This window comes from Panthera tigris, chromosome E2 (assembly GCF_018350195.1).
Source record: "Panthera tigris isolate Pti1 chromosome E2, P.tigris_Pti1_mat1.1, whole genome shotgun sequence".
Lineage (NCBI taxonomy): Eukaryota > Metazoa > Chordata > Mammalia > Carnivora > Felidae > Panthera > Panthera tigris.
Genome location: NC_056674.1, coordinates 2,343,312 through 2,358,244, shown reverse-complemented (window position 1 = coordinate 2,358,244; position 14,933 = coordinate 2,343,312). Strand labels below are relative to the sequence as shown.

Genomic DNA, 14,933 nt, shown 5'->3' with positions numbered 1-14,933 from the left:
TTCATGTCTTTTGCCAATTTCTTCACTGGATTATTTGTTTTTTGGGTGTTGAGTTTGATAAGTTCTTTATAGATTTTTGGATATTGACCCTTTATCTGATATGTTGTTTATGAATATCTTCTCCCATTCTGTCGGTTGCCTTTTAGTTTTGTTTATTGTTTCCTTCGGTGTGCAGAAGCTTTTTATTTTAATGAGGTCTCAGTAGTTCATTTTTGCTTTTGTTTCCCTTGCCTCCGAAGACATGTTGAGTAAGAAGTTGCTGCAGCCTGGATGCACATTTTTAATGTGTGGGAAGCACACTCTTGCAATTATTTTGGAAAAGTGATCCTTAATTAGTACCGTCTATACGGATGTCATCAAATTTTCATTTTCCAAATTTAGGTAGGAGGCAGAGTCATGAGTAAGACGTAGCAGACAATCATGGAAGTTGACCAGGAGTTGTGTTTCATAAGAGGGCATGGGAAATGTTGGTGCAGACATGCCTAGCCCCCTGTCATCTCGTCCCCTTCTGTGCCCCTCTTCCCGATTCACTTAGCAGAGTTCTGCAAGGTGGTCTCCAGGTAAAGTGAATGAGGGAATAGTTTTTGATGAGCGTAAGGTCAAAGATGGCCACCATAACAACATCAGCAGGCCTGTCAAAGTGAAGCCTGAGAGCCCCTTGCTCAGGTGGGCTGAAGGCAGGCGCAGAGCCCACAAGACAACACAGCAGAGCCTCAAGGGGCATCCTCCAGGATCTGCCCCTCACCCCACAGAGCAGGTGAGGCATCCTTTCTCAAGGAGGCTGGTGCTCCCTTCAGCCTTGAGGAAGCTTCTGAAAGCAAAACTGGAGTGGCTGCTGTTTTTGTGAAGAGTCACACCACACAGTGTGTCTTTCTCTTGGGTCCTTGCTGTAGTCATCTGCTTTGAAGAACCAGATGACTGATGCTCCTGTTTGTTTATTTTGAGAGAGAGAGAAAGAGCTCAAGCAGGGAAGTGGCAGAGAGAGAGAGGGGGGTCGGGGGGAATATCCCAAGCAGGCTCTGTGCTGCTACTGCACAGCCCAATGCAGGGTCGGTCTCACAAACCGTAGATCATGATCTGAGCCAAACTGAAGACTTAGACGCTTAACCGACTGAACCCCCCTGACGCTCTCCTAGAGGTTTTAATTACGGGTGGAGTGTCTGTTCCCATAGCCATGAGCTTTGAGTGAAGCATAAAACCCCAAGAAAATGGCTGAACTTAGGGCATCTATGTATTTGGGAGAGCCCTGAAACCCCAAGGACATTAAAACGTGCTGCAGGCCTGTGACCTCCACCTTCTTCCTGGGTAGACCCAAGAAGAAAATAGAAACAGAGATGGCAGCTGCTTAACCAGATTAACACACAAGAGGTAATGCCAGTATATTTAAAAGAGAAAAGGCACGAATGGTTAAGAGGATTGGCTAAATTAGAGTATATTGCAAAATGCAGAACTGTGAATCCATTGAAAAGTTTTGTGGGACATAAGTTTATATATGTAAAGCAGGGCTGTGAGCCTCCTCACTGTTGAGATTCTGGCAGGGTAACTTCAGGAGAGAGCTGTCAGGTCCATTGTGGGATGTTTAGCAGTACCCCTGGCCTCCACCCACTAGAGGCTGTAGAATAGAACCCCTCCCCAAACTGTGTCAAGCAAAAGTATCTTCATATGTTGCCTTGTGGCCCCTGAGGTTTAGAACAACTGGTGTATCTATACATCTATACATCCACTTTGGCTCCTGAGCGCCAACCACAAGCCAGGAGTCAGTCTAGGACTAGTAATGTGATGTAATGTGCTAGTAATGCATCACACACGTGAAAATGGCAATGGTGAATAAGAAGTCAGTTATTCAACTATGCGCAACAAGATGCAAACTGCCCATTATTCCTGCCATCAGGAAAACAGTACTGAAATACCATCTATGCTTGTTCATTCTCTCCAGAATCCATTTTATCCCTCTGGATGAAAAGGGTGCTATTGTTGAATCTCTCCTTTGGGGAGCCTGGGGAAATGGGCCATCTCTTTCAAGTTCCAGAGAGAGGATCTCATGCTTCCTGAATACTCAGTTGTCTGCTTGCATGTTCTAGTAACATCTGAGGATGACACTGAATGATGGGTTTCCTGGGCTATGAGCACAGTTCCTCTCCCCGTGCTTTGCCCCACAGACAGTGGGTTGGAAGGAGGGGTGTCATGCCTCCTTTGCCACCTGCTGACTTGCCCTGCACTCCCCAGAGCTGCTGCTGTTGCAGTTTTAACCACTTTCTCCAATAACTGTGGCTCCTTCCCTGGGGCTGCTTTCGTGGGAGCAGCTGGGAAGTCACCCTGATTGCTCCAGCAGGGCTAGGCTTGGGAGAAGCCCAGGTCTGTGCCTGGCGTTTGGTTTCTGTAGGAGGGAGTCTAACTGGAGGAACTGAACCATCAGTGATTAGGGGACCCAAAGCTCTTAAATGGTTCCAATCACTTTTGCTTCTGCTAAGTCATTACACTTAGAGGAAAGGTAATTTATTTATCAGATAGAATTGTGGTAAATGGGTAAGTGTGACTTCCCACTATTTAGCCTTATTAATGTGGTCTGGGTTTACCATTGGGAAGAGTGATAACTGCTTATTTTATTTAAATGTTTATTTATTTTTGAGAGAGAGCAAGAGAGCGAGTAGAGGAGGAGCAGAGAGAGAGGGAGACAGAATCCCAAGAAAGTTTTGTGCTATCAGTGCAGAGCCGGATGTGGGGCTTGAACTCACGAACCGTGAGATCATGACCTGACCTAAAACCAGGAGTTGGAGGCTTAACCAACTGAGCCACCCAGATAACTGGTTATTTTAGAAAAGTGGGGGTAATGTAAGTTATCAAGATAAATATTGAAAATAATTGATTTTTTTAAAAAAGCTTATTTATTTTGAGAGAGACAGTGGGGGAGGGTCAGAGAGAGAGAGGAAGAGAGAATCCCAAGCAGGCTCCTCACTGTCAGCGCAGAGCCCCATGTGGGGCTCGGTCTCACAAACTGCAAGATCCTGACCTGAGCTGAAATCAAGAGTCTGACACTTAACCAACACTTGAGCCACCGACACTTGAGCCACCCAGGCGCCCCGAAAATAATTGATATTCTATATAGATGGCCACTGTTAACAACTTGGTCTGTTTCTTCTCAGTTCTGCTTTCCTGAGCAAGTTTATATTGAAGGATGTTCGTGTAGGCCAAAAGGTGGAGCCTGGCTGGGCTGCCATGATTTCTCCTGACTTCCCGGGATTCTGACCAAGGATTAATAGCCTTCCCAGGGAAACCTTTGGGACAGCCTATCTCAGCCTTTATTTCTTCAAAATTTTCCTATTCAGGGTGAGGAACAGAATCTTTTTTAAATGACCATATATTTGGTTAGGTTACAAAGAATGCATCAGTATGTCCAAAAATTGAAATTACAAGTGTCATTTATGCTCACAATGCAAGAAATGAAGAGATTTAAAGGAGAACATGAAAACCTAAATAAAGGATGCTTACAACAGGAAATTATAAAACATTTCCATTAAACAATTCTAGGGTAAAAAGGAAAACATGAATGAAAATTATGAAATTTGTACAATTTCAAAACAAAGTTAAAAATGAACATAAAAATTATAGGGGCGCCTGGGTGGCTTAATCAGTTGAGGATCCGATTCTTGATTTCCGCTCAGGTCATGGTGTCAGGGTCATGGGACTGAGACCCTCATCAGACTCCCAGTACAGAGACTGCTTGAGATATTCTCTCTCTCTAAAAAACAAAAACCCACATTATCTAAGTTGCATGAAATTCTTTCAAACCATCCTATGTGATGACATAATGGATAAACTATCAGAATATTCTTAAATTACAGTGTGTTATATGAATGTACTCTACTTCTATTTGCTTATTTACTGTAAGCGTCGTTTATTTTACTGTGATCTCCATGACTTTGGAGACCACCTCTATTTTGTTATGATTCTATCATTTTACATCAACTTGGCAAAATACTTGGTACGTAATAGAAACTAAAATATTGGATAAATAAAAGAATAAGTGAAATGAAATAGACAAAAATGGCTTAAGATAAAGCTCTGGAATATCATTGTGACTTTGCGTCAGAAATTTCTGGTTTGAACCTTGGCTCCCAAAATTTCACTTGTCAAGAAACAGTGTAATGTCTTTGAGCCTCAGTTCTGTATGCCTAAACTAGCAGTATTCATTTATCCATGCATTCATTCCTGAATTCAGTTAGCAGCCTCTTGGCCAGTGGATGCCCACCCCACAGTGAATTCCGTAGGGAAAGCATCTTCCCAGACAGCAGGTGCTAGCTTCCAGGTGTCAGCAGAGGTACCGCCAGCACCACCAGGTACTGACGAATCTCCCAGTTCAAGAAGCAGCTTGCTCCAGGGAAAAAAAAAAAAACCCGAAGGGGTGCAAAGAGCAGGGGTTTTGGAGTCAGCAAGACCCGGGTTCAAAAACACGCTCTGATCTTTACTAGCTGTGTGACCTTGGGTGAGTTAACCTGACCTCCCTGTGCCTCCGTTTATGCACCTGGAGACCGGAGAGCTCAGTAGAAACAACAGTAGGGTTAAAAGGATTAAATAAAACTTTAAGTGGAAATGACACTTTTGACCTGGGGCAGCAATGTGCCAGCTGCTAGCAGCGGTGGTAGTGAAAGTCCTCATACCCGTTAGCTGCTATTTTGATGATCACCACCACCTTGTCACACAACTGGGAATGCAGAAACTAGTGCCTTACACATTTATTCTTAGTACCTAGTCCCAGAGGGCACCGCCACAAACCCAGGGTTTCCCCCGCACGTGGCGCGATGTAGTGCTGTGTAGTAAGAAACAGGCATTCGTTCTTCGCCCCTTCCCGGCCTGGAGCTCCCCAACCCTAGGAATTTCCTAAGTGCCGAGAGGGAAGGCTCTCTTTTGTTATGTTAACGAACAGGAAATCGAGGAACACTCCTTTGGTGGGGCTGGTTGCCAGGGGAACCAAGCCAGCGGGCGAGGGTTAGAACTTTTAATCCCACCCCCTGACCTCGGTGCAGGGGAGAGGGGCTGGAAATTGAGTTCCATCACCATCGGCCAAAGGTTTCATCCACCGTGCCTCTGCGGTGTAGCCTCTTCCGAAAAAGGACGCGGTTCAGAGCGCTTCCGGGTCGGTGAACGCGTGGAGGCGCTGGAAGAGTGGAAGCTTCACCCTGCGCACCTCTTCCAGGGCCGTTTCTGGGTTACGTCCTTTTGTAACGCTGGTGACCGGTAAGTAAGACGCCTCTCCCAGGTCTGTGATCCGCTCTTGGCATATTAAGCCCTCGGAGGAGGGTCCCCAGAAACTCTGACCTACAGACCTGGAGCTGGGGTCCGGTGGGGGAGGGGGGTGAGCGCCGTCCTGGGGGCTGAGCCGTCGCCAGCGAGGTAGGGTCAGAATCAGGGCGGATCGTAGCACACGCCAGTGGGGTCATTGTTCGACGGCGGGGAGAGTCCACACTGCGACTGCAGTCAGGATTGTACACACACGCCTATAAAAACGCAAAAACAGAGTCTCCACAAAATTAGTCACCGTGGTGTCACGCACACAAACATACGCTTGCACAAACGGTGGTTTCTGTGCACACACCCATTCGGTTTCTGTGGTTCCCTACACACACACACACAGTCATCCAGAGTCAGACGGTAATTTAAGGTTGTGTAGGCTCACCTCTGCCGTGGTGCCAAAGCAGCCAGAGACGACACACCTGCGGGCACGAGCATACACACTCAACCCCGGTGTTTCCCCCTCACACACGCAAAACACAATCACAAACACAGGGCCTCAGAAGATACAATGGCACAAAATGGGCCTCACGGACTCAGACGTACCGTCACAACCCGGGACTCACGCCCAGGTGCCAGGGGCGGGTCCACACCGCACACCTCTCAGAGAATCCGGAGGACGAGGCGGTCACCTCAGATGCAGCCATTGCGCGCGCGGCCGCCCGACGCTCCTCTCCGCGCGCCGCCGCGTCCCCACGCGTCGCAGGGGCTCCCGGGAAATGTAGGCTGCGGGCCAGAGAGGCGTAGCGCAAGGGACTCTGGGGACCTTCGTTCTACGTTGGCGCGAACGAGATTCTACTTCTGGCCTGAGCACCGTCCCTGGGCCCCTCTCCCCGGTCTTTTCGACTCCGGGCCGGACAGATCTCGATACGCGCAGACCGGGAGGTCTGCCCCTCGTTCTGGGCCTGGCCCCGCTGCGCCCCGGAGGCTCCTGGGGGTTGCGGACTGAGGTCGCAGTGCGCACGCGCAACCGCGGGGGAGCCCGGCTCCCAGTACCGCCGAGCGCCGCAGTGCAAGCCCATGCACGGGAACCTGCGGGTGTGCTAGCCGGTGAGGGAGGCCAACTGCGGAGGCTGGGTTTGGTTCCCTGATTCGCAGAAAGCCCCTCGCGCCTCAGGGCATCCACATGATTTAACAGGAGAACCGTGGCCCCGGGAGCTCCAGGTACACTCTGTACGTGCGCGCGGCTCTACTGCTGCGTGGGTTGTGCGGGGGCGGGGCTCGGCCTGGCGCGCGCTTCGGTGCAGGGGTTGCGGGGGCGTGCTTGCGTAAGTGTCTGTTGCAAGTGAGGGGGCGGGCCTCAGGCTCAGCGTGTGGGGAGTCCCCTCGCCCCCGCCCGAGGAGAGTGAGCGCGTGCACGCCGCGTGGCTTTGTTTGGGGGCGGGGCCCGGCGCGCTCGGGGAGGTCCGGGGGCGGGGCGGCGGCCTGCTACGTGTTGTGCGTGTGAGGGGGCGGGGCCGGCGGTTGCGCCTGGGGTCTGCGAGGGGAGTGCGCAGGCGCGGAGGGGCACTGGGGGCGCTGGGTGCCGAGCGGTTGTCGGAGTGGGCTCCGCCGGGACCCGACCCGGGAGGACTGAGTTGAATGTGAGCGTGTGTCTGTAAGACTGTGGGGTTGTGTGTCTGCGTGCGGTCGTGAGGGGGCGCGGGGGGCGCGGGCCGGGGGTTGCGCGGGTCATGACTCAGTGTGGATTCCTGACGAGGCCTCGCGGGGTCGTGAGGGGTCGTGGGCCTGGGGCGGCGCAGGGTCGTGACGCAGTGTGGGTTCTGGCGGGGCTGCGCGGGTCGTGAGGGGACGCGGGGGCCTGAGGTGGGGTGAGGCTGCGGGTCCGGAGCGGCGCGGGGTCGGTCGCGAGCCCGGGGCGGCGCGCGCCAGTGGCAGCGCTGAGGGGAGCACCGGGTCTGGGACGTGAGGTGGTCGGCGTTCTGCGTCTTGTGTGTGTGTGTGTGTGTGTGTGTGTGTGTGTGTGTGTGTGTGTGTGAGAGAGACAGACAGACAGACAGACCGTGGGCAGGTGGGCGCGCGTCCGAGGACCGCCGTGCGCGGTGGTCGTTTGTAAGACAGGAAAGATGTTTGGACAGCCGGGAGTGGGTATGTGGGTGCGTGGGTGCTGCTCCGAGGCCTCGTGCTGGTGGGGCGCGTTTGTGTGCGCCCCAGACCGACGGGGTCGTTTCTCGCCGACGGCTGTGCGACTTGGGCGGGTGAGAGTGCGTGTGCCGTCGTCTCCCCCTTCCCTGTGCAGGCGTCCCTGTGGGAGGGTTCCCCGCGGTCACGCAGGGGAGACACCCCGCCCGCGGCTTGGCGCCGCTTAAGTGAGCGCCGTGTCGGGGCAGAGGTAGGGGTGCGGTGGCTTGGGGGTGTGCGGTCGGCCTTTCCCAGCTGAGGGGCGCCGCCCCCCGTAGCCGAGCCTGCGAGCCTGCCTTCGTGTGTATTTGAAGTGGGGGGCAGAGCCCTGCTGGCCTCTGGGACCGGTCTCCTCTGCAGCAGCCCTGGGGCTCCAGGTTCCATCGCTCACTAGTCGTGTGACCCCGGGAGAGGTCACTCCGCTGCCCCTCAGTTTCATCTGTAAAACAGGGACGGTTCATAATGCCGGGCTTGGGGTGAGCCTGGAGTAGAAGGGTGCCTGGCCCAAGTAAGCCGCAGTGGGCGATAATTGCTTAATGATTAGCGTAGTCACCCCAGGGGTCTCACACCCGGAAAAAATCCGAGGGAGGAAAATCTGAAGTTGAGCGTCGGAGTAGAGGTTTCAGGCCCACCTAGAAAGTAACCTTGAAGGCCAGGTTGGAGCTTAGGTCCGGAGTTTAATAGTCGGGTCTTGGGAGGGCAGTAGCAGGGTGTGTGAGGGGAGACCAGCGGCTCAGGGTCTTCCAGGATGGACATGTCCCTGGGGAGCTTGTGGGGTGAATAACCTGGGTCGGAGGTGGCAGAGCCTGAGGGGCAGGATTTGCTGATAACACAGGGGTCTGGAGATTTTTCCGTGTCTGCCCAGGCGTCTTCCTTCTTTGAGTTGTGGATTCTTCGGGCCAGATAATTTTTGTGTAGGGGCCGCGGGGTCGGGGGGGGGGGGGCTGCCCTGCCTACTGTAGGATGTTTAGCATTATCTCTGGCCTCTACCCATCAGATGGCCGTAGCAGAGCCCCCTTTCCCCCACGCGTGAAAGCAAAAACCTTTCCCTGCGTTGCGGGGTGTCCCCTGGAGGGCAGGATCGTCAGAGCTGTGATGAAGGCACACCATGGACTCCCTCGAGGTGTGCAGATAGGAAAGAGGGCGAGGGGCTGCAGATAGGAAAGAGGGCGAGGGGCTGGAGGAGAGAAGACATGAGGATGATGTTCTCTGCCTGAGAAGAGAATGTGTCTGTGGCCTGCCCGAGTCACTCACTCCGTAGTCCAGCGGCTGCCATGGGTCAGGCGCTGTGCTAGTCAACGGACAAGACAGGTTACTGTCCATCTGGGACTGGCATTCAGGAGGAAGACGGTTCAATTTACGATAAGCAGTGGCAAGCGTTTTGTTGGGTAAAGCAGGGTGATGGGATTAGGGACTAAGCACAGGATCAATACCCAGGCTTCCCATGGGCATCTCATTCGGTCCCAAAGCCATAGAGGCCACCATCAGTGACTTGGTGGTATCCTTTGGTTGGGGAATCCAAGAGTTTGGCTTTGAGGTCATCATAGGCTTTTCTTCAACACTGAGGTGTGGGTTTCTACGGGAGAGGTCAGACCTTCAGCCCCGCCCCAAGGCTCGTAGACACTGGGGTAAGGGTTCTAAACTATGGCTTCCCATTAGCATGTCCTTTAAAAAGAAATGCCCAGGGGGCAACTGGGTGGCTCAGTTGGTTGAACCGCCCGACTTCAGCTCAGGTCATGATCTCATGGTTCATGGGTTTGAGCCCCATATCGGGCTCTGTGCTGACAGCTCAGAGCCTGGAGCCTGCTTCCATTCTGTGTCTCCCTCTCTCTCTGCTCCTCCCCTGCTTGCACTCTGTCTCTCTGAAAAATAAATAAACATTAAAAAATTTTTTAAAAATAAAAAGAAGTGCCCAGACTTGGTTCTCAGAGATTCTGATTTAATTAGTCTGCAGTTGGGCACAGCCATCAATATTTATTACAAAGCTCCTGAGACATTTTAATGTGCAAACAAGGTTGAGAGCTGTAGCTCCGAGAGCTTACTTGAGTAATAAGGTAAGTTAATTTGGTAGAGGAAGAGGAGGAGACATGAGTGACAAGTGCTTTCAATATTTTATCCGAGACAGTCTTGACAGCTGTGCTTTCCTGCATTAGGGACGTTCCTAGCCCCGTCCTACAAGTGAGGAAATCTGTTCCTGTGCGAAGCCCATATTTTCTGTTACAGTTAGACTAGGGTCCTTAAGGAAAGTATCTTGTTATCTTGGCCTCTGGGACTGGCAGGATCAGAGTAGGGGTGATCGTCAAATATTTCATAGCTGGTACAGCAAAAGCTGACTTTGAAGGGAAGCAATGAGATTGCTCATTAAATGCCTGGTTCTCACGTACATTAGGACCTGCCGCCAATTCAGTGCTCAGCACAGCCCCCCAGGATCACAGAGATGTTGGGGCTGAGAGGAAGAACCCTAGTTGTCTGCTCCTGAGGAGAGGCATGGCCGCTGCCCAGTATGTCTTTGAAACTTGTTCCCATCCTGGTTTTTGCCAACCTCACTTTAGGATCAAGTAGTTAGCTTTGTATTGGGGTGCCTGGGTGGCTCAGTTGGTTGTCTGACTCAGGTCATGGTCTCATGATTCGTGGTTTTCAAGCCCCACATCAGGCTCTGTGCTGTCAGCTCAGAGCCTGGAACCTACTTCTGATTCTGTATCTCCCTCTCTCTCTGCTCCTCTGCTGCTTGCACTTTGGGTCTCACAAAAAAATAACAAATGTTAAAAAAAAAGTTAGCTTTGTATTAAATTTAAATTGCCAAGCCCTTTCCACACTATGTTTGAGTCTCAGAAGACAGGCTAGGTGTACTGTTCTCCCCTGAGGTAGTGTGGGATTTACACGATTTTATTTGTGTTGCTTTGAAGAAGTAGTTATATGTGCATGAAACATGATGCCAAAGTGCAGATGGGGTGGGGGGATGGTGAATTTTTGAGTTTTCTTTTCCCATACCAAGTAACTTAGGTCCTCTCTTCAGAGACGGTCACTGCTGCCAATGTCATGATTATTTTTCCAGAACATGTCTGCCTTTTCAAACATATATATTATGTTTTCAACATTTCATTTTCTCTAAGTGGTTTTTCTGTTCCTTTTTCACTGTCATTACATCACATCATGGAGATCATCTCACGCAGTTCGTGTCCAGCAAATTTCTCAACCTTGGCACAGTTGACGTTCTGTGCTTTGGGGTGCTATCTTGTGCAATGTAGGGTGTTGAACAGCATCTTGGCCTCTACCCACTAGATGCCAGGAGCACTACCACCACCACCCCATCCATCTGTGACAACCACAAATGTCCCCAAACATTGCAAGTGTCCCCTGGGTGCAAAATTGTCCTCAACGAAGAAGCACTGATGTGGTGTTACTTTGTTCCTTTTAAGATCTACCTGGTGTCGCATCATGTTCACGTAACACTCACTTAGCCATTTCCCTATTGATGGGCAATTTGGTTGTCTCCAATCTCTTGGTAACTTACATTTGTTCAGCACTGGCACTGTTTTAAGTGTGTTATGTGCTTTCACTCATTTAGTCTTCAGAACAGTTCTGTGGCGTCAGTTGCTTGCGTCATTTGCCAGCGGAGGAAGCAGAGGCCCAGAGAGTACACTAGGGAAGGGTAGCAGAGTTACAAGTTGAACCCAGACAGCTTCCAGACATAAGTCCTTCACTGCAGGACCATACTGCCTCTTCCTATAAGTCTTGCCACACTGGATGCTCTTGTGTGTCGTTTTATCCACATGCAAGGACTTCCAAAGACAAATACCAGAAATGAGGTTTACTATGTTGAGGGGGTGTGTGCCTTCAGTTTTCAAAGATGTTGCCAAATTATCCTCCTTTGAGGTGGTGGCAGTTTCTCTCCAGTCAGCACTCTGTGAGAATTCTACCCACAGCCTTTTCAGTGGATCTCAGGCTTCCTTGGTCTTTGGGATGCTTGGTGTAAACTGAGATAAAAGTGAGAGGAGAAGGAAGGGAAGAAATTACCATGTGCCTGTGGCTGAAAGTAACTCTTAAAAAGGTAGCTCATGTAAACTTCTAACAGCTAATGGTGAGGTGGGTTTTCTTTACTCCAGTAATCGGCAGAGGCAAACTTTGAATCTGGAATAATCTAATACCAAACTGCTGTTCTTTCTTCTCCAGCAGTGCTGGGCTCCTCACAGAAAATGGTTTTGTGGACAAGGATTGTGCTTTTCTAGATTGGGTTGCATGGCTGAGTTCAGGCAACTATGAGAAACCACAGGATGGACATGATGCACTTCCTGCCGTAATCTGTTGTCCTTGAGGAATTGGAAGGGAAAAAAAGCCAAGGGATGTACTGATCTGGTAAATAGTTTAAAGTATGATTACGTTAACACAGGCTCAGGTTTATTATGACATAGGATGCCAAAGTCATGTGGATGTTTCAAAACGAAATAGAACCAACCAGCAGTAGTTTTCTATAATGAGGAAACTGCCTTGGGGTGTGTCCCACAGAGCTAGGCATTACCTCTATGCTTTGGGAATGATAATTAAAAGTAGGAGAACCCCCAGGCAAAGAATTGAGCTTTATTTTCAGGCTGTGTGGCTGCGGAGTGCTGGGGCTGGCTCACACCCGTTCACAGACCTGTTCTGTGCACCTTTCCCCAGCTGTAAGCTCAGTGACATCAGTTTGGTAGCTTACGGTGGGGCCCTAATGGGAGTGTTTACACCATGGAAATTGTCAAGGGCCACAAATCACTTAACACACCCCTGCCCTGGAGTCTAATGCAGAGAGAATTCAGGCATCTAAGACTTTTGGTAGGCCCCCTTGTCTGAGGCTGAAAATTTCAGGCTTCTTCTCTTCATGGCTTGGTCTTTCTGATGACCACACCCTGTCCAGGAGCCCACCCAGAGTCACCTCATTGAAACAAGAAACATTCCTAGTGTTCTTATCACTTAAGCATTTACAAGGGTTTTAGGAGTTCCGTGGTACCAAGGAGGAAGGCAGAGACCAGTGTATGCCTTTTTAGTTCTCTCACACTTAGTGCATTAGCAATGAGAGCTGCGGAGAAAAGAGAAGTCAGGGCTGGGCAAGGGAGACTGGGAGTAGTAGGTAGGAGGGTGGGAGGCAGGTTGCAGTGTTACTAGACGGGTTAGGGTGAGACTGGTAGAGAGATTGGAACAAAGAGAGAAAGGAGTGAGGAAGTGAGGCAGGGCTGTGGTAGCAAATTCTGGGACTGGCAAGGAGGCCTGCGTGAGGAAGGAGAGAGATGTAGGATCTGAGTTCAAGTTTTGTTAAGCCTCAGGACAACGTCAGTAGTTCTGTATTGTTCTTGTTTAACGGGAGAAAAAGGGCAGAGAGGTTCAGTAACGTGGCCGTGGTAACACAGCTAATGAAAATAGTCATCACACTTGGGTGGTCTGACTCCAGAGTGATGTTTGACTCAGCCCTTCCCTCTGACCCAGAGTGGTTAGTGGGATATCTGGATCACCCTCAGCTTGAATCCGGGCTCTGCCAGTTCCCAGCCTTATATGACCTTGGGCAAGTAATCCCTGCTTCTCTGTGCTTCATTTTCCTCGTCTGGAAATGGCACTAATGAGAGTACCTGCCCCAGCAAGTTAGGAGCGAGGATTAAATGATGATCTTCACAAAAGTGCCCTGTATTTATTCATCTTAGTATTGCTACTCTTGCTTATTACTGCTTTTCTCTCTCTCTCTCTCTCTCTCTCTCTCTCTCTCTCTCTCTCTCTCTCTCTTTTAATGTTTATTTTTTAAGAGAGACTGAGGGAGGCGCAGAATCCAAAGCAGGCTCTAGGCTCTGAGCTGTTAGCACAGAGCCCAATGCGGGGCTTGAACCCACGAGCACTGAGATCATGGCCTGAACCAAAGTTGGTTCTTTAACTGACGGAGCTCCCCCAGGTGCCCTGCTTTTCTCTTTTAAAGAGAGAAGCGTAGGGGCGCCTGGGTGGCGCAGTCGGTTAAGCGTCCGACTTCAGCCAGGTCACGATCTCGCGGTCCGTGAGTTCGAGCCCCGAGTCAGGCTCTGGGCTGATGGCTCGGAGCCTGGAGCCTGTTTCCGATTCTGTGTCTCCCTCTCTCTCTGCCCCTCCCCCATTCATGCTCTGTCTCTCTCTGTCCCAAAAATAAATAAAAAAACGTTGAAAAAAAAATTATAAAAAAAAATAAAAATAAAAAAAAAAGAGAGAGAAGTGTAATAACCAAACATTCTTCTGGCTAGGTTCCCTTAAACAGTACAAGGTCATCTTCTGACTTGCGTTTTGTAATTTTTTTTTTAAAGTTTTTTTTATTTGTTGAGAGAGAGGGGGAGAGAATGATCTGGAGAGGGGGACATAGGCTCCAAAGCAGGCTCTGTGCTGACAGCAGAAAGCCCAATGTAGGGCTTGAAGTCTTAAACCATGAGATCTTGCATGACCTGAGCTGAAGTTAGACACTTAACTGGCTGAGCCACCCAGGCTCCCCAATGACTTGGATTTTGAATCAAAACATGACCATTTTCAAACTAGAAACTTAATTATGGCCTTGGTTTCATTTATCTTCCCTAACCCCACCCTCAAGGGAGAAAAAAAAAAAGAACATCTGTAGAGAGAAACATTCCTATTTCCGTCTTCCAGACCGTATGCTGCTATTCCTTTGTCATAGAAAAAAACAATTTGTGACGTATCCACTATTGTTGGCACTGGGGCGTGATGATGGTATTCTTCAGGTGTGCTGAAGCATTTAGGCGTGAACTTCTATCATGTCTGTTACTTTGAAATGATTTCAGAAAAAAAGGAAAATGTTAACACTTGGTAAAAAGTAATCAGGTGTTCATTTTATTGTTCTTTTTCCTAGATTTCAAATTTTTCAAAATGGAAATTATACTCCCATTTCTGCCTTTTCTAGACCCTGGCCTTCTCCAAAAGACAAGTTTAGAGGGCTTGGAATGACTGCTATTAGAAGTGTTTCTCTGTAAGATGATTTTGGCATAAAATGGTTACACTCCACTCCCAATTTCAGCATGCAAGGAAGCATTCTGGACTGGTTATTGATTCAGTCAACAAGAATTTCTTGGGGCGCCTGGGTGGCGCAGTCGGTTGAGCGTCCGACTTCAGCCAGGTCACGATCTCGCGGTCCGTGAGTTCGAGCCCCGAGTCAGGCTCTGGGCTGATGGCTCGGAGCCTGGAGCCTGTTTCCGATTCTGTGTCTCTCTCTCTCTGCCCCTCCCCCGTTCATGCTCTGTCTCTCTCTGTCCCAAAAATAAATAAAAAACGTTGAAAAAAAAAATTAAAAAAAAAAAAAAAAAAAAAGAATTTCTTGAGCACTGCTCTGTGCCAGGCATGTTATTAGCTCCCAGAACAGTGAATGCAACAAAGTGCTTGTTCTCATGGAGCCCAAGTTAAGGTGAAGGAGATTGTTCCTACATAAACATAAACAAGCCGTTTTCAGGAGGCAGCTTGTGCTATGAAGGAAATGGGGCAATAGAATGGTGTAGACTCTAGTAGAGAGTATTTGTCCTGTGGAAATGTAATGC

At 49.8% G+C, this 14,933-nt stretch overlaps 1 protein-coding gene and 1 long non-coding RNA gene across 6 annotated transcripts in view; one reads left to right on the top strand and one right to left on the bottom strand.

Annotated features, from left to right (window-relative positions):
• The window catches only part of LOC102954817 (zinc finger protein 582), a 122,607-nt gene that overhangs the window by 26,452 nt on the left and 81,222 nt on the right, over positions 1 to 14,933 (top strand). The window contains exon 1 of one of the 5 annotated variants that reach the window (XM_042970657.1): positions 6,305 to 6,453. The exons of 3 other annotated variants lie outside the window; for them this stretch is intronic. The gene's annotated coding sequence lies outside the window, so the exon portion shown is untranslated. Of the gene's footprint in view, positions 1 to 6,304; positions 6,454 to 6,786; positions 6,873 to 14,933 lie in introns of those variants that run through there. One more of the 5 variants, XM_042970656.1, reaches the window with a different exon arrangement.
• Positions 4,719 to 6,284, bottom strand: LOC102948623. The gene is made up of 2 exons (XR_001510127.2): positions 5,836 to 6,284; positions 4,719 to 5,495 (listed from the first exon to the last, which is right to left on the bottom strand). It is a non-coding gene; the product is annotated as an uncharacterized LOC102948623 (long non-coding RNA).